General features: G+C 35.1%; 1 protein-coding gene across 7 annotated transcripts in view; it reads right to left on the reverse strand.

Moving 5' to 3' along the window:
* PCDH7 (protocadherin 7) overlaps window positions 1-26,706 on the reverse strand; it is a 413,531-nt gene that overhangs the window by 70,055 nt on the left and 316,770 nt on the right. The gene's annotated exons all lie outside the window — the stretch shown is intronic.

Raw genomic sequence — 26,706 nt, forward strand, 5'->3', positions numbered from 1 at the left:
GTTCTTGTAAAGACTGTAGGGCTATGGAATAAAGTCCAATCCCTTAAGCACAGCACTCAAGCCTTCCATCTGGACCAATTATGCCCTTCTATACTTGCTTTCATTTACAAATATTTACTCTATCTGCTTTGTCAATTCATCTTACACTCCCTATCCACCCTAATATTTACATACCCTTCAGGATCCAGGCCAAATGTCGGCTTCTCTATCAAATTTTTCCTAACTCTCTCAAGTAGATTTAGTTGATGCATGCGTTTTACTCCTACTATACTCTGTGAAGGTTCCAATTGAAGAATTTATGACATTTTCTTGTAATTGTCTGTTTTTATTTCCATACCTCACAATAAAGAATTATTACCTCTTGGACAGGCATTACATTTTAGTCACTTTTTTCTGCTTTTTAAGTTTTTATTTAAATTCCAGTTAGTTAATATACAGGTTAATATTAGTTTCAGGTGTACAACTTAACGCTTCAACACTTACACACAATACCTGTTGCTCATCACAAGTGCCTTTAATCCCCCATCATCCATTGAACCTCTAACCCCACTCCTCCAATCTCATAACCATCAACTTCTCGATAGTTAAGATCTGTTTTTTGGTTTGCCTCTCTTTCGCCCTCCATAATTAAAATAAAAAGCTTTTGCACAGTGAAGGAAACAACCAACAAAACTAAAAGGCAACTTACAGAAGATATTTGCAAATGACATATCTGATAAATGGTTAGTATCCAAAAATACATGAAGAAATTATAAAACTCAACACCCCAAAAATAAATAATCCATATAAAAAGTGGCAGATGACATGAACAGATATTTCTCCAAAGACATACACATGGCCAAAGACCCACGAAAAAATGCTCAACGTCACTCATCATCAGGGAAATAAATATCAAAACTACAGTGAGATACTACATCATACCTGTCAGGATGGCTAAAATCAACAACTCAGGAAACAACAGATGTTGGCAAAGATGTGGAGAAAGAGGAACAAGTAAGAGGTTACACTGTTGGTGGGAATGAAAACTGGTGCCACCATCCTGGAAAACAGTATGGAGTTTCCTCAAAAAGTTAAAACTAGAACTACCCTACAACCCAGCAATTGCACTACCAGGTATTTATCCAAAGGATGCAAACATAAAGATTCAAAGGAGCGTGTACACCCCGATATTCATAGTATTATCAATAATAACCAAATTATGGAAAGATCCCCAGTGTCCATCAACTGATGAATGGATAAAGAAGATACGGCATACATATAATGGAATATTACTCAGCCAGCAAAAAAAAAAAATCTTGCCATTTGCAACAACGGGGATGGAGCTAGAGAGTATTATGCTAAGCTAAATAAGTCAGTCACAGAAAGACAAATATCATGATTTCACTCATATGTGAAATTTAAGAAACAAAGCAAATGTTCACTTTTTTTTCTGAATTTATTGTTAGTGCTATGCCAGTGACTAACTCATTGTAGAAACTCAATGACTTAAATGGATGACTGAAGGAAAGGATGGAATGCTTGTCAGCTTATATTTGATTCAACCCCCTAATGTGTAGCATGATTAAGGTAAAACTACTCCCTGAAATGGCTTCAGATTTCTAGCCTTTGTGGTCTTCACTCAATGCTGTTCCCTTTTTCTTTCTTTCTTTCTTTCTTTCTTTCTTTCTTTCTTTCTTTCTTTCTTTCTTTCTTTCTTCTTTCTTTCTTTCTTTCTTTCTTTCTTTTTGTTTTGGTTTTGGTTTTCTTTTTAGATTTTATTTATTTATTCATGAGAGACACAGAGAGAGAGAGGCTGAGACATAGGCAGAGGGAGAAGCAGGCTCCCTGCAGGGGATCCTGATGTGGGACTCGATCCCAGGACCCCAGGATCATGATCAGAGCCAAAGGCAGACTCTCAACCATGAGCCACCCAGGTGCCCCATCCTGTTCCCTTTTCTTATAGTTGCCTTCTTCCACTAACAACATTTCCTGTTAAGTCTTACACATTTTCGGGATCCCTGGGTGGTGCAGCAGTTTAGCGCCTGCCTTTGGCCCAGGGCACCATCCTGGAGACCCGGGATCGAATCCCACGTCGGGCTCCCGGTGCATGGAGCCTGCTTCTCCCTCTGCCTATGTCTCTGCCTCTCTCTCTCTCTCTCTCTCTCTCTGTGTGTGTGTGTGTGTGTGTGTGTGTGTGACTATCATAAATAAATTAAAAAAAAAAAGTCTTACACATTTTCCAAAACCCTTCTGCAATGGTTACTCCTCAACAAAGCCTTTCCTGGCTCCTAATCCAAGTGCCATCCCTCCCTCCTCTGTATTCCTTCACACATTGTGGGCACTTCCTTTGTTTTTTATCTTTTTCTACATTGTTCTGTTTACGTTAGATCCTTGTTCTTTGTGCACAAGTATGTACGCTTGCATGCAATTATAAGCTTTTCAAATGAGCTCATATGTGATGTTCTTTATGCCCCTGTCTTGCATGCATAGGAGTACATATCTTAGGCAGTGCAACAGCAACACTCAGCAAAGAATAACTGATGTAGTAATATATTTTACCCTGTCTGCATTTTTTTCCAAATAGGTTTCACATCTTATTTCTGCCAGCAAAAACCTTCACTGATTTGGGATTTTATTTGTCTAAAGGATTTCCTAGAATTCTATACCAGTTTTTGTTGTTGTTGTTGTTGTTTTTTAATCTAGAGGTGTGCTAATGTGCCTCCATATGTGTGTTTTTGGTTGTTCCAATACTGTCTTCCAAAGAAAAGTAGCTTTGTTACATTTCTAAACTTAGAAGAACCAAGATAGTAAAAGTGAGTCACAGCTCTGACACTAGTTTAGAACGAAAAGTAGTTATTTATATGAGCTAATCTAAAAGTAATAACAACCAAAGAAAGTGTTCTTCCTCTTTTTGGAATACACAGGACTGAAGATATCCTATTATGGGCATCCACTATTAATTACAGAATTTCTTTTACACGCAGGAAACCATCTTTCTACATTCTGTATTATTTTGTGTTTTAAAAGAGCAAAGAGAAAAAAAAACAGTTCACTTAATATGACAATTCTAAGTGAAAGGTGAGGGATTTATGCCTGGGAAGATAATGGAAGTATGTTCTCACAAAATCAGAGCAAAGACTCTGCAGATGAACCAAGGTGGGTGGGATAAATGCAATGAATTGAGCCCTCGCTGCAGACTTACCCCATTATTTTAGCACTAATGAATTGATTTGTCAAACATCAAAAGCCGAAAGAATAGAACTGAAATTTATCCACATTTGCTAAAACCTTCAAATCTTTTCTGTAATTCCAAAGTGTCATTCTGATAGGGCGCTCTAGGGAAAGATGTGTTCAGCACTATGCAGTTCATACACGCTGCCTCCCAGAAAAACACACCATATATCCTACCAGTAATTTTTTTTTTCCTGGTGAATAACTGATTTTCTTTCATATGCACACAAATAATCTTGTTTGTAAATAAACAGTCACATAGGTACAGAGTAAGCACAGAAGAATGTAAAACGTAGCTTCAGAGAGCTGATGAATTTTCAGCTTTGGGGAGAATAATGGCCTCACAGTGAATTAATGCTATGCATTTTCTCTATATATTTTTCCTCCACCACAGACACTTAAAAAAGAATCTGTTAAAGACTATTCTACCTGTGAATGAGTTTTGAATTACCTTTGCTTCTGTCAAAGCCCATTTATCAACCTGACAGTGTGAGTCTCTAAAAGCAAATAAGGGCAAGAAGGGGCCCTGCACTCTTGCCTTGGCAGAATGAAGCTTCTTTTCCACAAGGGAAAGGCATCCTAGAGACAGCTGTAGTATTTTATACAAACTCAGCAAAACAGTACATATGTCTTTTTTGGGGAGCACTCTATATAAATTGTGTCTGATATGATTCTGATATGATTCCAACCTTGCAGTAGTGCATTAACAAATACATGGATTTGTGCATCTCCACGAATCTAGCACACTCAGTTTTAAAATGCAAAGGTCAGAAGAAAAACAAAACTTACTCTGTTTTCTACTTGGTAACTTCTGATTACGATCATCAGAGTATATTTGACATTTTTATGTATGGTCTCATAGTTTTTATAGAGAAACTCAAAATGACGTGATTTGGTATTATTCAAGAAACATTTTTTACAGGCTACAGTGATTTTAAAATTCTGATCAGGTCCATGGAGGCCTACGTTTAACACAATGGTCATTTCGTTAATACAAAATGGTTTGCTTGAGCAAATGCCTACATATAAACATTCAACATCTCCACACAGATGTCTGTATTTTATTAGCCAATGTCCTTGAGAACATATCTATGTAACTCGAGCAACTCCCTTTTCACTAATGGAGTGGAACGTTGTAGAGAGAATTCTATTAAACAAAAAGTCAGTCTTATTATTGGATCTTGCTGGATCAATGATGCTAAAAACATTACCCAACCAGTTTGAAAAGTATTCATCGTCAGATGTCTGCCTAAATAATTATGGCCATTTTGTTTAAATGAAATAACTCAAAAATTATACTGTTAAGTGATTTTGTGTGTTGGCCAATCGATAAATCATACTACAGGTCAAGTGAACTCTGGAGAACCCAGAGGGGGAATTGGTGGTAGATAAAAAGCATTCATTCTCACACATGCGTGCATATTTCCCACTTTTCCTAGAAGTCACTTTGTATCATTTCGGTCTTCAATGGAAAGGAAAATTCACTTTAGGCTTGGGCTACTTTTACCTTTTTAAATTAAAATCTGACTAGATCAGTTTCAGACCGAAAACCAGATCAGTTACCTTAAGTATTCCAATGATAGAGTCAGAGTATTGGGGCCATGGAAGACTACTCCGTAATGTTTCAGTTTCAGGTGGCCAAACCTCAGAAATTCAGCTCGGAGCTGATTTGTTGAGAGAACTGCCCACTGAAAATAAACTAAAATCGAGGAAATTTTATATTAATTTATATTCTTAGAAAATACACAAAATGCTTGAAGGGGATCAAAAGTTATAAACCTCTCATTATAAATTAAATAAGGTATGGGAATATAATATGCAGCATGGTAACTATAATTAATAACACTCTATTGCATATTTGCAAGATGCTAAGAGAGTAGATCTTAAAAGTTCTCACCACAAGGAAACAAAATGTAACTCTATCTATGTGGTGATGGAGGTTAACTAGCGTCATTGTGGTCATCATTTTGCAATATATACAAACACCTAATCACTATGTTCTACTCCTGAAACTAATATAATATGTCATTTATACAACAAAAAAACAAAGGAAAGAAAGAAGAAACAATGACAGAAGAACAAATACACCCTCCCCAAAAAATAGCTAATGCTATCTCATTGACAGATATAAAGAGAAAACATGAATATAACCTTGACAAAAATATTAGAGGAGCCCTTGGTGGCTCAGTCAGTTGAGTGTCTGACTCTTGATTTCAGCTCAGGTCATGATCTCAGGGTCCTGAGAGTCATACTCCATGCTCAGCAGGGAGTCTGCTTCTCCCTCTACCCCTCTTCTTGCTCTCTCTCCCTTAAACAAATCTTTAAACAAAATTAGAAAAAAAAAAAAAAACATGCTCACTTGACAGATGGCCCAATAAGAAAAATATCCTTGCCTTTTATTCACATAAAGTTTTCAAGTTTAAGGAGACTTTAGTATAGATAAGGAGACTTTAGTATAATAACATCTAAATTTTATTGTCACTTGCTTGGCAAACTATGGAAAAACAAGAGGTTATTCTATAAGAATTCAAATCTTTAAAGTATCATTTTTAAGGAAATATATTGCAACATTATTTTTGCTTTCCTTAAACATTTTTTTATGATACATATAAAATGATGCACATTTCTTCTGAGATTTCTCTAATTTTTTGCTTTAAAAAAAAATCTTTCAAATTATCACTGAGAATGTCCTAAATTCTATGTGAAGGGAAGGTGTTTTCACAAAGAAACCTGAGGCAGGAGGTACCATGGAGACTTGCTTATTTCAGCAAAGTTAATGAATTGGGAGAAGTTTTGAACCTCAGGTTGAACTAAAGGAAGCGAGTCCGCCACCGTTCAGTATTTCTGAATCAGAAGGGCCTCTTCTGCAACAATTGGCAGAGGGCTGCCTTATGGTTAAAGCAAATTCCTTTTTTTTAGAAGTTCCCATTTATCCCTAAAAATAAAGACCGAGGAGGAAATAGTAGAGTATTTTCAAGGCATTTCTGTTGTCTGTGAGTTCAGCCTTCAGTGCAGACATAACAGCTATTTCGATTTGTAAAAATGCACACATACTAAGAAGTTACACGTACTTAAAAGAGGTCATCTTTTCTGTTGCCCCAACATTTCTAGGACTAAGTCAAGGAAGTATCTGGAACCATACTTAAAAACAAATGTTATTCACTGAATTATAGGCCTTATGTCTGTTCTGGAAATAGTAGCATGGCCAGTGTAATTACGGCTTCTATGAGTCATGGAGGCTGCTCTAGGCACTGTTCGTCCTATTTATACTCTAGCCCCAGGACAAATATTCAAAAGTTAAGGAAATGATGACAAAGAACTATGTCAGGTAGAGTTCAATGGCCACAACCTCTTTTCTTGTAACTCCAACGAAACTTAAGTGTCCCAACAGATAGGTTAGGGAGATATCCTGTCTCCCTGGAAGCCCTCAGTAGTTATGAGGGGACATGCAGATAGGTCACAGATTCGTTTGAGGTATGACCTTGCTGGGCTATTATAGAGAATTGGATCCTACTGAAAAATTTGGCCATAGCAATTTTCTCTACAGCAAAATAATTCACTTCACAAGAGAAGTGTCAGATTATTGAATTCTTTGTGCTGAAATGTGCAGTGTACAAGGGTGTACATATTGGACCCTACAAGCAAAATACAGTTCCTATACATTCTGTCTGCCTTCAGCTTATAAGTCATCTTGCTGTGTGGAAATTTTTATACACCAACAATGTATTAGTTGAATGTCACTTAATATTTTTCTCTTTTCTCTTCAGTTAATAGAATCAAAGGAAAGAAAGAAGACCAAAATTACGAGCCTTGTAGTTTCAAAAATAGGAAAAAAAAAAATCAAGTCCCATTTGCCCATAAGACAAAACTAGCAATACATTTGGAATGTCCTGTCTCCATATTCAGTCTCTCTGTACGTAAGTATATGTGGCCTGTATCAAATGTACGCTCGTGGAAAGAAAAGACTATTATTAAAACTGTCATGAACAATTAGATCATTAAAGAGTGGATAACAAATACTGAACAGCTTCTTTTGGTATAAGAGAGATTGTGAGGCTTAAAATATTCTTTCTTTCAGAATGGAAGGGTATTTTTGCTGTTCTCATTATTTCATTGTATGTGTTATTTATTTGTAACAATTTAATATCTTTTGCTGTGGACAATCTTCTATTATATCTTAGAATGAACGTATCAAGATTCCCCACAGATCTTAAAAGGAAGAAGCCTGTTTGTTCTATTGAATTTTTCTAAAAAGGCATTGTAAGCCCATCAAAGAATTATTAACCTGGTGAAATAACGAAAGCTTAGCAAACATTATTTTATTCCGCACTCATTTCATATGCTTATATTTCTTTCTGGTTCCCTGATCATATTTCATTAGTGGTCCGGTCATTATTTTTCTCTCACTCTCTACGTCCCTTTAGCCAATATTTATGGACACTATGCAAAGTACAGGAATATCTGCAATAAGTCAATGGTGGCACAAACTAACAACTATTCTCAGTTTTCCGAGAAAGAAATTGAGTCTCAACAATCTAAAGTCTTTCCTCACAAGGCAGGTATACAACAGAGCCCAGACTGAAATCCTGGTTCTTCTCATTCCAATTACAGACATTGTATCCCAGGGATGACATTTCTCCAAATTAGACTTTGAGAGTCCAGTCTGTTGAACTGAAATAGAACTTAGAGATCGCAGGAAAAATCATTCCCAAATCTTGTTGTGCATCTAAATCGCTGTGCAGTAAGTAAAACCCCACAGGTTCTTGGGCACTGGTCCTAAATTCAGATTCCTCTGGAGTGGGGTGGACCTGTGGTGTTTATGGCATCTTGAACATGCTTCACTGAGGAATCCATGCACAGTGGATTTGCAAAGCATGAATGTCCCCTAGGTCTTTATTTAGAGATGAGATGACTGACACTAGTGACTGTGATGATGAGAGGGAAAAAGCCCAGGCTTCTGACCCTCATATCAATCCTTTTACTCCATCACGGGCAGCAACTAGTTCTTGTGCGTAGTGACTGTCCCTGGGGTTTGCAGAATTGTGATTTTATTTCTCTTGTGTTGCCTTTAGTCATTTTTCTTTAGGAAATTGTGAATGAAGTTAAGGCATTTGTTGGGAGATACCTGCCTAAAATTGTTCATACAACACTGTGCTTTTGCTATTCTTATTTTTGTTAAAGGAAATGGACCGATTGAACCTTTGTAAAAAAAAATAAATAATACCACAGATGGTACTCTCCATATGGGAAAGCATATTTGGGTTGTTAAGAAGTGTGTCAGTGGCCTGACCAGAACATATTAAACCCCATTTAAAATCAAATTTCAAGTCAAAGCACCTTGAAAGAACAATTGCAGAGTGAAATTCCAAAGGGGGAGTGCACAAAACAGGCTAATAGAGTCCATTAGAAGGTGTTTGAGACACTGTTACATTTTGAGAGTGTTCCTTTGGTGAGTGAGAATGGCTAATAATGATAGGCGAGCTAATTTCCCACTTGAATTCTCAGTTTGTTTATATGCCTGTATTAAATATGAAGAGAAAAATTAAAGGAATGTGAATTTTCTGAATGCTTTTTAGTGTCTGGGCAGAGAAAAATCAGACTGTAACTCTTTGGTGGGGGGGTGATAGTTTATGAGTACATTCATCTCTTCATGGAATAGATCATTAATACTACATTATAGGACTCTTCATATTAAAAAAAAATATTTAAGCCAGACTAGCTCTAAGCCCTTCCTTTAACATGGAAGAAATGGAGCATTTCCTTCTAATTATTTGCAGGTATCATCTCCTAAATTAGATAGTGAATCTTAAGGAAAAATAGCCCCATGTCACATTGCACTGTAGTATCACAGCCCCTCAAGTGGTGAATTACTTGAATGAGATGTGAATATTCACTGAGCGAACAATACGGCTGTTCGGCCCCTGGATACATGGTTTTTCTGAGAATGGAGGAAACACTCACATGGGAGATAGAACTCTCGGGAGCCCTATCTTCCTCACCATATATGGTGAATCTCCCAGTTTCACCTCCTATCATCAGTGGAACTCTGTTTTTAACTCTGATATTGTATCGCACAATCAAAAGTGTCCTGACATAAAGTAATTTTTGTTTTTCCAGTTCCAAAAGATTCCACAGCCATAGGAGATTTCTGTTAATAGTATGATGAACCCTAGTGGGTAATAATAACTGTTAATTCCACCTTGATAGAAGACTTTTCCATTTTCTTAAGAGTTCAAAAGCTAAAGAAGCAGAAGCAAAGAAAATAAGGCAAATTGCATGCGATTACAAGGACAGATCTTCAGTGACTTACTACTCTGTATCTGCTGATTGGTTTAATAATCATTTGTCACATCCTTATTGTATGCATGGTCTTGCTTCCAACGCCACATATGTTCTAGAGGCCCAACCAACATCCTGCACGTCACATTGCCTCTCCCGCTGCCCGCGACATGCTTTGTAATTGGAGAAGCATTAATTTTACCCTGAATGTGATCTCTTAGCAACAGGTAAGTGAAGGAAAAGAAAGTTGAAAATTGCAACCCTGACTCCAAACTACAAAGTGAAGACAATTTTCTGTAAAGTCCATTTAATTTAAAATCTCTTTTCTGCCTCTCAGACAGCCTTACCACTAAGCACTGCTATTAAAGTGCTGCTCATTCCACCTCACCAAGAATTGCTCTCCTGGTTGTTACAATGACTCAGAGCCAAGTACACTACACTGAACTGCCACATGGATCTTATATTTATTGGCAATATGCAGGGGGAAGGATGAGACTAAGTCAAATGTCTAGTGTTCTTGCATTGCTAGAGGAAAATAATAACACACCGGGTTTACACAACGTCCCTCAAAGAGGTGTCCTACTTCCTCGCAAAAGCACCCTGGGGTGATAAAATACATTACCGCACTATTTGACAAATGAAATTCTAAATTAAAAATCTTTAACGACCACAGTCAAAATCAAAGTAAGTCAACTCGAGAACTGTAATCAAAAGGTAATTATCTTAATTAATGTCAGTGTGAGTCATTCACAATAGACAAGGAGGAAAAAAAAGCTATGAAATAATATGTAAACTGAGCTTCTAATCGTGTTCATATCATTGGTGTCTATGAGACTACAGGGACATGTGCCAATGTTACAAGTTGGTAACTCTGTGTGATTGGAGGGAAGGTGACTTTTTTGTTTTTGTTTTTGTTTTTTTTTTTATTTTTTTTGGAAGTTGGCTTTTTGAACATACGTTTCCAAATTGTCCATATTAAATATGTAATTCTATTGTAATAAAGTAAGAAGGAATGAACAATCATAGAAGACGGGCTTGTCTTAGATGTGGAAAAGGGGCAGAAACACAATTTAATCTGATTTTCTTCTATTGATGACTTACATGTCTTGGTACATCACATCCTAACTTTTCATTTTGAAAACAGTACTAATACTTATTACATGGCCCAAAACATACTGTTGGGCCTTTTTTACCAGCTGCTTGATACATAGTATACTGTAGTCATCACATTAAAAACAAAAGCAAAGAAAGACACCTTAAACTGTTTTGATCTTTCAATACATTTTTATAGACTTCGTGCCAGAACAACATCAAGCTTGATAGTAATATACACTTTTCAATTGGAACTGGGTTGAATCTCTTCTCCAGTTACTACCAGCTATTTGATTTGGGGCAAATTCCTAAGAGATTCAGTTTCTTCATATATAAAATTTAGACATTTATTTACAAAAGAAACCTATACTCCCTGAGTTGTCATGATGTATAAAAGAGACAACATATGGGAACTACTTAGTTCACTATCCAACTTATATCCAATGAACTTATAAGTTCATTAAGTAGTAGATATCATTATACTCTCTAGAGTGGGACAATCAATTTAAATAATGAACATAGTACTTTGAATATCTAGTCTTTTGTCATGAAGGAGAAAACATCATTCTTTAAAATCAATTATCCATCACTTGAATATAAGCATTGCCCTTACTTTGTGCTCTTTTCGCAGTTACTTACCCTGAGAATCAGTTTGCTCAACTATGAAGTTGAAAAAAAATACCTATTTCATTTGAATAGTTTTGGAATAATAATAATAATGCTAATAACTACTATTATATATTGAGTCCTAATGATGTGTTAGGCCCTAGATTAAACACTGTACACATAGTAGCATATTCAGTTCTTGAAAAATCTTTGCAAATTATTTTGAGGAATAAATCCCTAGGAGTTAAATATAGGAGAACCACATGAATCTAGTGGAGTAATTGGCTGGTATAAGAAAACAAGAAATATTATGTACCTACTTGAATTATACTATCTTCTAAATATCTAAATGAGCCTTTTGAAAGAAAAGATATACATATATACTTCCTGCCATTACAGTAATCTACAGGGTCCACAGCTGTGATAAATGTTTTGAATAAGTGAATACATTCACAAGTGAGAGAACTAATGAGTGAATAATAATATGTTTAGTGGTATCTGAATTTTCAGTTAGCTTTAAGATTTGTAGGCTCACCAAGGTCTGTCTTTTTAAAACTGCATTTTTTAAAAGATTCTTTTTTATTTATTCATGAGAGACACACACAGAGAGAGGCAGAGACATAGGCAGAAGGAGATGCAGCCTCCACGCAAGGAGCCCAATGCGGGACCCAAGCCCGAGATTTCAGGATCACGCCCTGGTCAGAAGGCAGGTGCCAAACCACTGAGTCACCGAGGTGTCCCTAAAATTGCATTTTAATCTTTGTTCTCTCAGTTTCATGTTAGACATCCATTAAGGACTAACTCAACAAATATACACATATATAATTATACACATACACATATTCTCTATATGAATATACCATACAGGGTATATAAGTTATATGCAGTCTCAAATTTTATGCAAAAATAACAACCACAAAACTTGATGGTTACTTTAATGTTGTATGAAAGCATGATTTTTAAAAAAAAAAATTTTGCTTAAAGCCTCCCTGGCACTTCATACCGATCAAAAGTGCTCACACACACACACACACACACACACACACACAAACACACACACATATCAGGTTTCACGGGACATACACATAGAAACACAAAATTACATTTTGTATGGCCCTGTGGCATTTTGACAAAATGGTCCTGAAAAGAATATGAAGAAAGAGTATGAGGAGAGGATCATGAATGTAGAAAGAAATTGTTTTTATTGATTTTCATTGGCAGTACGGTTCATAACATGAGGACTAAATTTATGAAATCAGTTGATTTGGCAGTGAGAAGCAGGCTACCTTTACGACTCAAAAGTTTGGCTCTCATATCCTTGTGATTATTAATTTCTGACTCTCAGGCCTGTTTCTGATGTCCAAGTGATAAGAACCAGGATAAAATAACGGATACTAGGTATTTTAAATGAACAAGAAAACTATTATTTTTTAGAAACATCCTGTACCAAGATCTTAGAATCTATATTGGTTCTTTTATATATTATTTAATTTCTTTCCCATACAATGCTACCCTGTTACAACAATAAAAATTTGACTTGGAAACACAGAGATAAAATGTAATATCCTTAGTGCATTCAGATTTATCCTATTGTTCTAGGATGCACTCCATTTTTTTTAAATGTTGGAAATTATACAGTTATAATAGATGGTTATCACACTGCCATTGGCTTTTGGTTTTCTGATAACTTTACAAAAGCCAAATTTCAGATACCATCTTTAATATAACAAATAAGAGTAACACACAAACTATATGAGAATCTGAAACGATGTGTAAGGATTGTTTCTTTGGATGTTAAACAGTTGCAGAATCCACTGTTACTCTCCCTTGTGTATGGTTCTATTTCCATTTGCTTTCTGACACATTATTAAATGCAATCATAAAGCAGAGTGTTTCCTGGAGCAGAAGAGAAGCAGAGGGAAATTATGTTACTCAGAATATCCTAAATTCAATAAACAAACTCTCTGTGTATATGCACAACCAATTTAACCATGTTGACTCAATTGGTCAATCAATTCTAATTTAAAGCAAAGGTCAGCTCAGTCAAACCAGCAATCAATTCAAAGAAAATCAGTAAAAACTTTCACTTTCAATTTGTGTGCTTTGACTATTACAGGTGATGCAATTACTTACTGTACAAAAGAAGAAAAAAAAACCACTCTAATTATGTAATACTGAGTTTTAAGGTTAGTGAGTTTTAGATTTGTTTTGTAAAAGATTCTTTTTACTCCTTTTTGTTTCAGGAGATATAGATATATAGATATGTACATATATTTAATATCACTGCAGTATTATATATATATTATTTTACTGCAAAAGAAAAAATTAATTCAAGTGCAAGGAGACATACTGACCTTTGAGAAAAATCTGGATAAGTTTTATAATGAAAGAAAACAAGTATGGTTTTATATTTTCTGATCTCAGATTTTATATTTTCTAATAGTTACAGTCTCAGACAAAGAAAGATAAGATCTGTTAGGGAAAAAAATAACCCTCTAACACAAAATAAAACCTATAATCTTTGGATTTTTGCATCATCATATCACTGTCTGAATACCATTTACATTATATGATTTAAAAAAAACAAATAAGCAAGTAAAAAAATTCATTACATGAAATTTATATGATTTTAAAAAATCATCAAATAAGCAAGTAAAAAAAAATTCATATTGGTCAGAGACAAACCTAATGCACCTGTTACCACCAGGTAGCTTCTGCTAAAATAGATTTATAATAAAATCACAAATATGCAATCTATGGGACACAACAAATACATAAAACACAAACTTGCAAGATAACATGAAAACTGTAACTTAATGCCTTCTTGGAAACTATGCATGTTTTAAAAATTTACATTCCATAGAAATCAACCTGACAATAAATGGATGTCAGTGAAGAGCACAGGCATGTTCTTTCAAAGAAGTTTGTACTGTGACATGGTTACTGCCTGGACTTACGTCTGGACAGAAATCAAGATTTCCTCTTTTTTTTTTTTCTAAGTAGGATCCATGTTATGCATGGAGCCCAACATGGAACTTGAACTCACCACCCTAAGATCGACACCTAAGTTGAGATCAAGAGTCAGATGTTTAACTGAGCAACCCAGGTGCCACCCCCTCCCCCAAGATTTCCTCTTTTAAGTGCCATACACTTGAGCGAGGCATTTAACAGCCTGTCTTGTTTTCTTGAGAATATGAAAACTTTCCCTAAATTTGTAGTGATCTTTAAGCAAAAATAATGTGTGCCATGTGCTTATTTCAGAGAATGTTTTAAAATTGTCATTCAATAAAGGATAGCTATTATCGTTAATGGGACATTATGTAAGTTAAATAAATCAACAGTTTATTAACATGAAGGAGAGCTCTTGTTCTTCTAAGAAAACCATAATGAAAAATTACTAATTAAAAAATTATAATCAGATTATAAGACGAAATTACACATTAGCCTTCAAATATGCTGAAATTGAATATTTTTAGGTTTTGGAGATGGTATGAAATGCTTGGCCCTTGGGGAGTTTTTAAAACTTAAGGCATATGGAGAGTATTAAAAATATGCTAAGAATTAGCCTAAGTAGATGGCAAAGACTTGGTAAAACAAGCTCTGGCATATATCCAATAACAAATCATAAAAACTGTCCTCTCAAGGGACTTTAATTAAATGTTTGGCCACTAAGGGCTATCCAAACAATATGGCATTACACAAGACAAAACCATTTAAGAACCTAATGGTACTGAGAGTTCTTTGGAGATTCAAGAAGTAGGGGTTTCTTTGAAAATTAAATGCTAGCAAAAGTATAATTAAGTGACCTTAAATAAATTAACTCTCTGTGGGTGGGCTCTTGGTTATTTAAATGTTAGGGGAAATAATTTATTATCATAGGAAAATATCTAGTCCCATAACCAAGTTTGGAGCCTGTGCATCCACAAAAAAACATCTACATTTTATCTCTAAATCTGAGCAAAGGCAAACTGAACTTGCTAGCAGATAGAGTGGATTTATTCTTGACAGAATTTAGCCTAACCAGTATAAACCCTTAAGGACTCCTTTGAAAAAATAAAAAAAAGATTGTATTTGTTTATTCATGAGAGACACAGAGAAAGAGGCAGAGACACAGGCAGAGGGAGAAGCAGGCTCCCTCAGAGGGGAGGGAGGGCCTGATGCAGGACTCCATCCCAGGATCCTGGGATTACAACATGAGCCGAAGGCAGATGCTCAACTACTGAGCCACCCAGGTGCCCCTTAAGTACTCCTTTTAATGGAAATTAACACAATCCCTACATTTTTTGGTCCCATATGCCTGACCACATGCATGTGCTGTTATGATCACAGAAAGGCAAGCTGATTGTTGCATTCATTATGCCTGAATAATTGTGTAGTTACCTAAGTTTTTTTTGCCTTGCAATTCCTCAATCTCTTCAATTTGTAGAAGAAACCTAGTACAAATGATCTCAAAGGTTATATTCAGCTCAATATATTATACATGTAGGAAAATACTAGCTTACATAGTAAATATGCAGAATGATGTTCATGTAAATCCATGAGGATTATGTTATTTTATTGTATATTCAAAACTACTGAACTTGTATCATTTTTGGAACAAATAAAACATGGAAATGACATGGAGCTCAATCCTTAGAAGTAAAAATTTTTACATAAGTTATAATGGAGATTATAAATAAATATGACAAGTATTTTCCTTTTATACAATTCTACAATCATGTTCTTAATGAGTGTCAAAATAAGGTAGAAGGACTATATCCAAAATGATTTTTAAACAATAATAATTTCACAATGCTGTTAGAAATGTTATTAGGTAAAAAACTGTTCCATTTATATTGTTTTAAGAACAGACTACTTAAGTTTTGAAAGTCATATGGATGCTAATTGTGCTCAAGGACTCATGGGACATTTCTTCTCAGATTGAAGATTTCCATCAAAATTGATTGCCATTTCAAGTTAATTCAAATATATATAACCGTAGACTTCTAAAATAAAAATGAAAGCAAGCAAATGCGAAAATGGCCTTAAAGAATAATGGTATGATGTGTAAAGTCAAGACAAACATCTCAATTTTCAAGAGTAAATTCTGAGAGAAATTTGAAATGTTTCCTAATCATTGCACTCCTCTGTGTAAGAGAAGTTGTTTCACTTTCTATTGATTCTTGTACCAGGGCCTATGTTATTTGCCCAATAAAAATGGAACAAAAGTTCTCAGTCTGCAGCCAGTTACATGTGGCAGTGAGTATCAGGGCACAAATAGCTTCACAATTCTGTGCATCACTGCCTCTGTTGATTCTTCTACTTGGATTTGCTTATTCTATTGTCCCCCCTTGGAATGACTGTATCTAGACTCCTCAACTCAAAGACTCTATCATTATCTGAAGCACATTTGTCTACATGAGAGAGTATTTATTAGGTTTGCCACTAGATTGCCAGCACAGTTGGTGCGAAAGGCTGCCAGGCAATTAACTTCATTCAGTAATTTTCAAAAATATGACCTAGATTATAAGAAGGTCTTTTACCTCCTTAATTAAAGCACTTGTCAGATTATATTTATTGTCCTCAGGAAGGTCATTAAAATAAAAGCAATAAAAATTTATAAAATCATCTTTGTAACTAAATGTCATATATCATTTACTTCTCAGGTAAAGGCATTCTGCTTAATGAGACGATGGTTATCCATTTGCATATTGGATTTATAAGTTTTTGGTTAAAATTTGTTTTGAAGGACTGGCACAGGTAAACGAATATCTAGCAAAGAAATTAATATTACTTACACAACCATCAACACTATTTGGGATGAACTCCAAAGAACCTGACTGTGGGGAATATTCTATTAAACAGAATAGATTGAAACAAATACAGTAATAACTCTTTAAGTGAAAATTACATAATTTCTTGCTGCAGGTATATGTCTCTTATGGAATTAATTTGTGGAAGTTTTTCTGTCTTTTTTTTTGTCGTTTTCTTTTTCTGTGTGTGTGTGTGGGGAGGGGTGGGTGGAGGGGATTTCTGCTGTGTCACAGCAAGCTAAAATTTCCTCTAGTGTTCCTATACAAAAATGTTCAGTGCTGCAAATTCTTGTTTCATGACAGATTCTTGTTCGTAATCTTACTGCCTTCCGTTATCAAAATTCATTTATTTAGGTATTTAAATCCTAATAATTTCCTGTGAGTATTTACTAGATTTCTCTCTTCTTTAACTCCTTTCATCCTTTCTATGATTCTTAGGGGTATTTAGAAAATTTAATTTTCGGGGGTGCATCTCACTTCTGAGAGCATAAGGACCCTTCCAATGGTGTTCATAGACTTCACCATTCTGATTGTATTTGTGTTTTCAGTAGGTACTGAGTAGGTACTTCCTAAAAAAAAGAAAAAAAAAAGAATGGATGGAGAAATAACTGGTTGCAGTGTTGGATATATATATATATACACAAGTGAATTTACTAATGTGACTTTTTCGTTCAAGAATTCTTCTAAACCAAGCAAAATTTTTAAATGGTGGATTTTTTCTGATTATTTTAGTTTTCTTTTAGAGTATGTGTTGTTACTTTGGTGGTTGAATTCAGTGACAGCATTGAATTTCCACAGAGCAAACTGGCCTGTGGACTTCACATCAGAGGTGAAGGTGTTATCATCAGAGCTGAACTCACAGACTCATCAGCAAAGTTTTATTTCCTGATGTATTTATCACCAATACAGAGGACCTAATATTTGTTTATGAGTAGAAATTCATGCAATTAACCCCTGAATGCCTGGGTGCTCTATGAAACAGTACTGTTAAAAATGACAATGTTTACTCACATTTGGCTGTGCTTTTATAAATGGGCTTAACCAGACCCAACCTCAATATTAAATAACATTTTTGTAAATACTAAATTTTTCAAAAATAAGCAAATTCTTAATATATAAATAGTTAAATTGGGATATTCTTTGATGAACACTTATTTATAAGGTTCATCTCATTTGGATTTTTGGTTAATGGACAGAAAGTTAAAAAATGTCACGGATATAGAATAGAAACACCTAACGTCTGTAAAGATGAAGGTGACATCTAAAATCTGCATGAAATACATGTCTCCTCTTTCCACTTGAGCTCAGGTATATTCCAAGTGGGTGAATTATCTCCAAATAGAGTCCCAGTGATCACTAACATGAAAAATTAAGTGGAAATCTAACTTTGTTTTATAAACAAGACACAACAAAAACATTGGATATCCTCCTCATCTCAAATTCATCTACCTTAAAAATAATGTGAAATTTGCAACTGAGTAAACACATATTTTTGACTCACTATTTCATTAGTTCATTTAGAGGATGCATTCTTATCCTCAAAGAAAAAACACTAGTGACTATAACTTAGTTCTAAAATGTGAAAATTATATTACAATGCTCTGCCAATAATTTGTCTAGTGTTTCCTCTTTAACAAAGGTAAGGAGGTGCCTCTTGTGAGAGTACTTAAAGAAAATTATATTTATATTATATTCTTAACATTGTAAGGCTCAACTCTAGGTCTTGATATGAATCCCGATGTTTACTGAGGTGAATGAAATAGTTGCCATTTGAGATTTTTAAGAACGTGCTACTGTTCAAAGCCATTGCAGTCCATAATTAGATCTTTAAAAACCTATCATCAGCCAAAGATTTTTTTTCAGCCTCAAAATATACAGCTCTATAGAAGACATCTTAAAAATAAGTATTTGTAAATTTTGAGTTTAGTATGTCAATTAGAATATACTAATTTCTCTGAAATTAAAAAAAAAAACTTAACAAAGAAAATGCTTTATGCACCTGAAAAATATTGTGTCCTAAAACAAAGCTAACACTCTTTTTTTTGTGTGTGTGGGAGGAAGGTATAAAAACAATATTTCACTTGAAGAAGAATCACACAAAGGAAGAAATTTAAAATATCATTTAAAGAGAAAAGTAGCAAAAATGTGAATTCAAAATTAGTGGGTTGCTATGTCAAATCCATATTTGCTACTATGAAATATGTGTTTTGTTATTCATATGTTTCCATGCATCTAGGGACAAAACATGTAGAGATACTTCCATATTTAATAGTAAGAAAAATAGCCAATATAAGATACTGATAGAAGTAAAATTATGGCAGGTTTATAGAAATATTTGATAAATACCTTATACTCCACATTTTAAAAAATAAGATAAAAATGTTAAATAATAAACATAACAAAATATTCAAATGAATTGCAGATGTAAAGAGAAATCTGCAAATAAATTAGCTTAATTGGATCAACAAAAAGGCACTGAGGGACATATCAGTCCAGATGCACCCATCTGGCACCTTTCACCATTCTGCTTTGCTGATATAATGGCAACTAAATAGAATCTTTAGTCTTGCTGATCTAATGGCATTCAAATTATTTCCTTTATGTCAATCAAGCTTCGTTTTTCTGTTATTTTCTTATCTCCTTACACAGAACAGTGGCACTGAACATTTTAAAAATATATTCGAAGCACTGGACCTCGATATTTATAAAGCAAAGCAGCTCCTTACAAAGTTGATTTAAACTTTGGTTTAAACTAGAAGTCTCTCTCACTTTTTCAAATTTCTACCCATTACAAGAGGTCAGTCTGTATCACCTTGCTTCTTGTAACTTCAGCTGTAAGATTATTAACCATCAACACTTTTTTGGACATATTAACCTGAACATGTTTATCTTCACTCCTCATAGATGTTAAACTGACTCTGGCTATTTTCATTTTGCATGTTGCTCCCAAGAAATTGTGTTTTGATTGTTGGATCAGAAGCTGTTCTAGTGTTCTTTCGGTTCCAGGTGAAGATTTTATTATCAGTACCGCTGAAAGTAATTTCAAATAACGAGTACATTTTAATTGGACAACCTATTATTTTTTAAAATACATTTCACTTAATGGCTCAGAGGGGGATCAACAAAATTATAAAATATATCTACCAACTCTTAGGGAATGAAATTCATTTGTAGGGACGGAACATGCTTACATGGCAGTGGGACAGTCATAGTCGGTAGGTGACAAACAGCAAGTAAGTGTTAACCTACAAAGGGCCATTAAATTAAAATAAAAAGAGAGTGCAGTGGCATGAGGAAAGCAGGGAAATACCTCCAGAAGGTTAAGAAATCAAACTGGGTTTTGACATATACAAAGGATCCAAGTCTGTAGTGTCGAGAGGATGGTGTAGGATGGGGAAACATCAGGAACAAATGCAATTAAGCAAAAGAAGAGTTATGACTGGAGGACAGGTTAGAGTTTGGAAAGATAGGCTGGGAGAGTCCGAAGGACTACATACACGATGGGGATTGCACAGCACCAATGAGTGAAGGACTTCGGTAAGGAGTTGCTCTGTGAAAATGGCAATTGGTATGCTGAATTGGGGAATTGAGAGGAGGGGGTTGTAGGAAGGCTGCCTGGGGGACTCTGAAAGAATACATGTGGTCATCGGGCATTGAAGGGCATGAGATAAAACAGAGTGTGTGGCTTCCTTTTGGCTTTTATCAAACGTATCTAGTTTTTAGAATCTACAAAGAAAACCATAAATTGCCAATAGAAAAAGTTTCTTAACTGTTGCAAAGCAAGGGATCTGACAAATGATTTAAAAAAAAAAAAAAAGCTATTAAAGCTCTCCTAAAAATGTAACTCAATTCCTGAGGAATAGATAACAATCAAAACATAGTATTTGACTACTTAAAAGGAAAAAAAAAAGTTGAGGTAGAAGAGGAGAAAAATCATTACATATAAATAATTATGAAATATTTATCTTTATTCTTAAGGGACATGGTTTGATGATATTATTTTCATTTTTTTTTCTTTTCCTTTAGAAGAGCCTGAAACTGAGTCTAATACAAGGGATCGCTATGATAAGCCACACAGTCAGTTGCTAGCATTATCAGAAGCTCATCATATTCAACAATGTTTACAGTGTGATGGTAACAAAGGCCCCTTTGTAATTGCATTATATATAGATTTTTCAGAATCACTCCGGGCTTGTTATGGTTTTCTGATTCCTAGTTACCTAATATATATTTTTGTTTCTTGAAGAGCCTTTTATATCTGGCAGGGTGACTTGAGGCAAAGAATAGAATATTGGGACTCTGTCCTTCAGGAAAAAAATATATGTAATATAAGTATTTTATTAACAAAATGGTTTTTAGATTGAATTCATTGCATTATTATCTACTATCTCTCAATAAAGGCAAAAAAAAAACCCCACAAACAAACAAGAAACTCATCTACATTGCAAACTCCAAGGCAAGAGTCTATGAAATTCTTGATGTTCAATAGTACAGTGATTCATTCCTTTGTGTAGTTCTGAAATGTTTAGTGGTGAGGATGATATTGCTACTCAAAGGTCGATGCTACTGAGCGTAGAAGGAATTCTGTATCAGTTTAACAAAAACTCAAAACCTTGGTCCTGGAATCAGGGCAAGGAAAAGACACTGTTGATCAAGCTAAGGTTGATAAGGGACTGGCATGAGGACACTTTCCCTCCTACACCAATTCAACACTTCTCTAGTGTCTTAAACACAAAACTGGCAGTTGTGTTCAGTACCAAGGCACAAAATCCCATTAACCTCCTACTAGTATATAAAACAATAACCTTCACACTTATATACTTGTTGAACTAACAGTCATCTCTTTATAGGAAACCATAGAAAACGGTGTACTAGGATACCACTGATCAGCCAATTAATGTCATAATAGTAAAATACAAGCATCGCAGAACTAGAGGTCATTGGTTTTCTGCTGAAAATATATCAAATGATTGAAATTTCACGGCTCCTGTCCCCCTCATCGCCCGCCCCCCACTCCAGACACAGACCAATACTGTAGTTTTATAACAATCAGATCTGCTCCTACTTAGGACAATAAGTAAGATTTTTCTTTAGAGGATTGTGTACCCGATGAGGTGTCAACTCAAGGCTGCTATTTTTGTGCAGTGAAGGTTTAAGTTCTGCTGCTATGCAGGAAAAACATGTGATTTAGTGCTGTTTCATTGTACTTGTTAAGAATTAAATTTAAAACAAAGGCCATTATCTCCAGGCTTTAATATCTAGATTAAGAAATAGAATCACATTCTAGTATAATTCTGGGATGGCAACTTAACAATATGAGAAAAAATAGGAAAGAAGACCACATATAAAATTCAGGGATTATTGCATACTGGCTAAAAATTAGATCACTCATCTCTCACTTCAATATGCTCCAGCAAGGCACTCATATAGCTTTGGGACTCTGTCTTCAATACATATGGTTCATTCATTAATTCATCATATGTTGATTGTTGAACCCTCAAGTGACAAACTCCTGGAGTACAGGAATTGGGGATGCACAGATGCATAAGACACAATCTCTGTCTTCAAGAAACTCACAGCTCAGGTGAAGAGACAGTCATGTAAACAAATCATTATAATAGAGTGAGACGTGCTGACAGATGCTTGTACAATAGGTCTGTGATGATAGACAAGGCACATTTGCTTGGGGACTCAAGAAGCCTGAAACAGAATAGTGGAGAGTGAGCAATATTTTGAAGAAAGAATTAGAGTTTCCAAGGCCAGTTTCAATAAAAATCAATGAAAGAAAATGATAAATAGTTAGATGAACTAAGTGACCAAGGTTCAGGTGCGAGTCACAAAAAAATATCCAGCCTGAAATATAATAATCGGGTGAATAATAAAGGAAGGGGACGTGAAGGCAAAAGACTTGGCCATAAATGCAGGATGGTGAAGTGGCCCTGGAAAATTTATATAGCCCCATTTTCATTTTCTAACATGTAGATTAAATATTTGGATGCACAGGGTTCCTGAGGAAAGTATATGAATCTGTTCTGTGAGTTCTGAAGCACCTTACATATGTTATTTACCTAATTAGACTCAATTTTGTCTAGTGAGTGTTAGAAGCCATGGTCACTTAATTATGAAGATGTGCTTCTTAGAAACAGCAAGGCCAAGAGGCAAATTTCACAATTCTCTTTTAACATAAGTATTATTTCAGTAAAACATGAGGGTCACAAAGTAGCGTCTCTTCATACTATGTTATTGCCATTAATACTTGTGAAGCTAATTAATTCTTGAACAAGAGCAATTCAGGATAAAGCGTGGATCACGTTTAGGAGATATCATTTACAACCAAGTAGCACCTGAACAGATTATCATCCCTGCAATCTAATTTGGTACATATATTTTTCTTTTTCCCGGACTTTTATTTTATTTATGATCTTATGCCTTTGTAAGCACAATTATTATATCATGTGAAAATTATTTTTTTATGCTTACTCCTACCCATATACAGTCAGTATAACAAATAATAACATTGTAGTCTACCTGACAGAGAGCAAGAGTGACAAAATCAACACCCAATTCCAAAATAGAATATTTCTAGAAGATATTTCTTGAAACTGATGCACAATGAATCTGACACAAACCCAGCATTTGGCAAGAGCCTGCCTGAGGGTACTTTTCTCTGTCTCCATCTTCCTGAAACATACTCTTGAAGCCACATCGGAGACTGAACAAGAGAACTTCAAAAGAATATGTTGAGCACCTAGTGCCACAGCCAGAGGTGGTCCCTCACGGTAAGTATGGATTTATCGACCAATGTAGTAGGGATTTGTTGTGTTTTTGCTGCCGGCAACCACTTCCCCTATTTTTAGGATGAATACACTATTGCCTGTCAGATTTTAGCCCATGCTGTTTCTGTGGGGTTAGTTCCATTCCGAGTTCTTAGGTAGACACCGGACTCAGGCCTAAACCACCCAGAAGAATATCACTTTCTGCCATGCATGTGAGGGGTTCAGGTAGGTCCATGCGGCCCTGTTGGGGACAGTGGGACTGTGCTGGAAGGCTACAGTTACTATGTTTGCAGAATGAAATGATTTGTCTGAGGATGAAATTGCAGAATGAAATGATTTGTCTGAGGATGGAATTGCAGAATGAAATGATTTGTCTGAGGATGGAAACAGAGACCAAGAGATGGACAGTCAAGGAGGGCCCTAGTGACCACATTTGACCATATATATCCAGTTGAGCAAGGTCAAATTCCAAACTTTTCAGATACATAAGATGATGAACTTCCATGCGACTGAAGCTAATTTGGGTCAGTTTTCTGTCACTTACAACTCAATTAACAGGTATACTCAATATTGACAATTTAGGTTCTAACCCTGTTACAAGCAAGAACAACAAAATACATTTTATTTATTTATTTATTTTTCTTGACGGTACCTTCCCTGGCTACCCTGAATTGTCTGAGGCCCTCTTGTGTCTCCACAGCTGGCTCCTCCCAACTCCAAGCCCATTCAAAGGCCATCTCCAAACTGCTTCATCCTGTGCTGACAACGAGTGATGCTTATTCATAACTGAATGGTCTTTCATGTGACCTGACTCAGAGTTACTCATTTTTCCTTTTAGTTTGCTTGCCTTGAAGCCCCTTTCAAGTGGCAATAAAAAAAAATATGCTTTTAAATTATACCCACGCCTGCTTTTCCATTTCTAGTTTAAAGATGTATTATAGCATGTCCTCATTGTTGTCTCTCCTCTCACTAGTATTTTTGTTCTCAAAGGGTATTTTGTCTTTTTACCTCGTGGAGCTCTGTTAGGACAACATTCCGGTATGGTGTTTTTTACTAGATCTTTTGGAAGAAAAGCTTATAATGAGTTAAGTGCATTTCCTTTGTTGGGTGTCAACAGCAGTCTTACTTAAGGAATTAAGCTTATCCTTGTTTCTCTTTCTCAATGGCACCAGTGGGATGCTTTCTGCTGAAAAACTGAGTCTCTGGCATATGAAAACATCAACTATTTGTAGTAAAAGCTTGAGGCTTCTGACGATGTTTGCGGGCATCCCATATAAGCTCACTGGGTTGGAATTAACAGGTCTTTTCCTTACATAAGTGAACAGAAAGTCTACAAAGTAATTCTCTGCTAATCAGAGAAAATTAGTCTTGGATTCTACTGACATGGAAAGATTCTAACTGGCATCAAGCCTAAGGACTAGTAATAATTGTATTACTATGGATTAGAAAGTCTCACTATGTATATTCCTTCAGAAGATGTAATCTTTATTAAAAATAGAATAACTGAGTTATACCCAATATTGTAATACTTTGATTATCAGCATGCTTTTGGACTTGATAAATATACACTTTCCTAACTGGAGACTCAGCTGTAGTTAAAAAGACCAGAAACATTTTCCATTAATACCCCAATTTTCAAAACTCCTGAGATATTCTTATTCTTTTACCTGTCATTTAATGGTGTTTAGTAATTAGCAATAGTTTTGTTATACAGCTATTTATTTAAAAATGTGTTTATTAAGCACCCATTACTACCACCAATCTTGAACTGAATAGTATAAATATAATTATGTGAAAGGGAAAGATAGGGTCCCATTCCTATGGAACACATATTTCCAGAAATGCTCACACAGATAATTGCCTAAAGTTTAGAGGAGTTCAAATACTATGCAACTATATTTATTATTGTTAAAATACACAAGCAAGTCACAAATCACCTATGCTGATGAAACTTTAAAAATGTTAATTGGAGTAGTTTAAATATTTTACAGTTTTGTCAACAAACTTGGGTGGGAGGAATTCATCTGAATGGTTTTTGACTGAGATAGAGTAAGTGGTGTTTCCCACATCAGGCATGATGGTATAGTCCTAATCAAGCATGAAGTAAAGAACCCAAAGCATCAGAGTAAATCATTAAAGAGGGATGGCTAGAAGCAGGAAAAAGAAACAAAGTCTTATTTACTCTTCCTTCATAGTGCTGACAATCCCTGACTCTAGAAAACCTGGAAAAAAACCACAAAACAAATATGGGGTTGTGGTGCTACTTCTTTGCAAGCAAGATTTGCTTCAAATATATTTTTTTTTTTTTTGATTTGCTTCAAATATAAACTAACATGTACAATATGGGCCAGAATGAAAACCCTATATATTAAAAGATTATTCAAGTGAAATAAAATAATACATCAATATGTAATATAGAAATATATAATAAAATAATTAAAATAAGTGAAGAAGTCACTACACATATTAAATTGAACAGACTTGCTATTGAATGGGAACCTATCACTTGTCTAAGAAAGTCTCTGGGGTTAGTTCTGAGTGCAGAAATAAGTACCAGCCTTAAGGAAAAAAATGATCAAAATGAATGAAGTGTAGGTAAAGACATCTGACACATTTGCCTTTACAAATATGAGACATTCAATTAAATACAACTAGTTTAGAACTTGATAAAGCAACGTTGTTTTCCAAATGTAGAAATGATGAACTCATAAAAGAGGCTCTGAAATCAATCAGCCATCCAATCAATCAATACATTAACTGAGCAGTCTCGCTCCTCAATTGTAGGGCACTTCTCTTTCGATATAGATGAGGGCATTTTGAGAAGTGAATTTCCAGAAGGGAGAAATGACAATTGTTTGAACTCCTTTGGAGAAATAGAAATTAGATAATTGGGGAAAGGCAGAGACAGTGTCTTCTATGACAGTGAGCATTTGTCCAAAAGATGCAGCTGT

This window comes from Vulpes vulpes, chromosome 14 (assembly GCF_048418805.1).
Source record: "Vulpes vulpes isolate BD-2025 chromosome 14, VulVul3, whole genome shotgun sequence".
In the NCBI taxonomy this organism is placed as follows: domain Eukaryota; kingdom Metazoa; phylum Chordata; class Mammalia; order Carnivora; family Canidae; genus Vulpes; species Vulpes vulpes.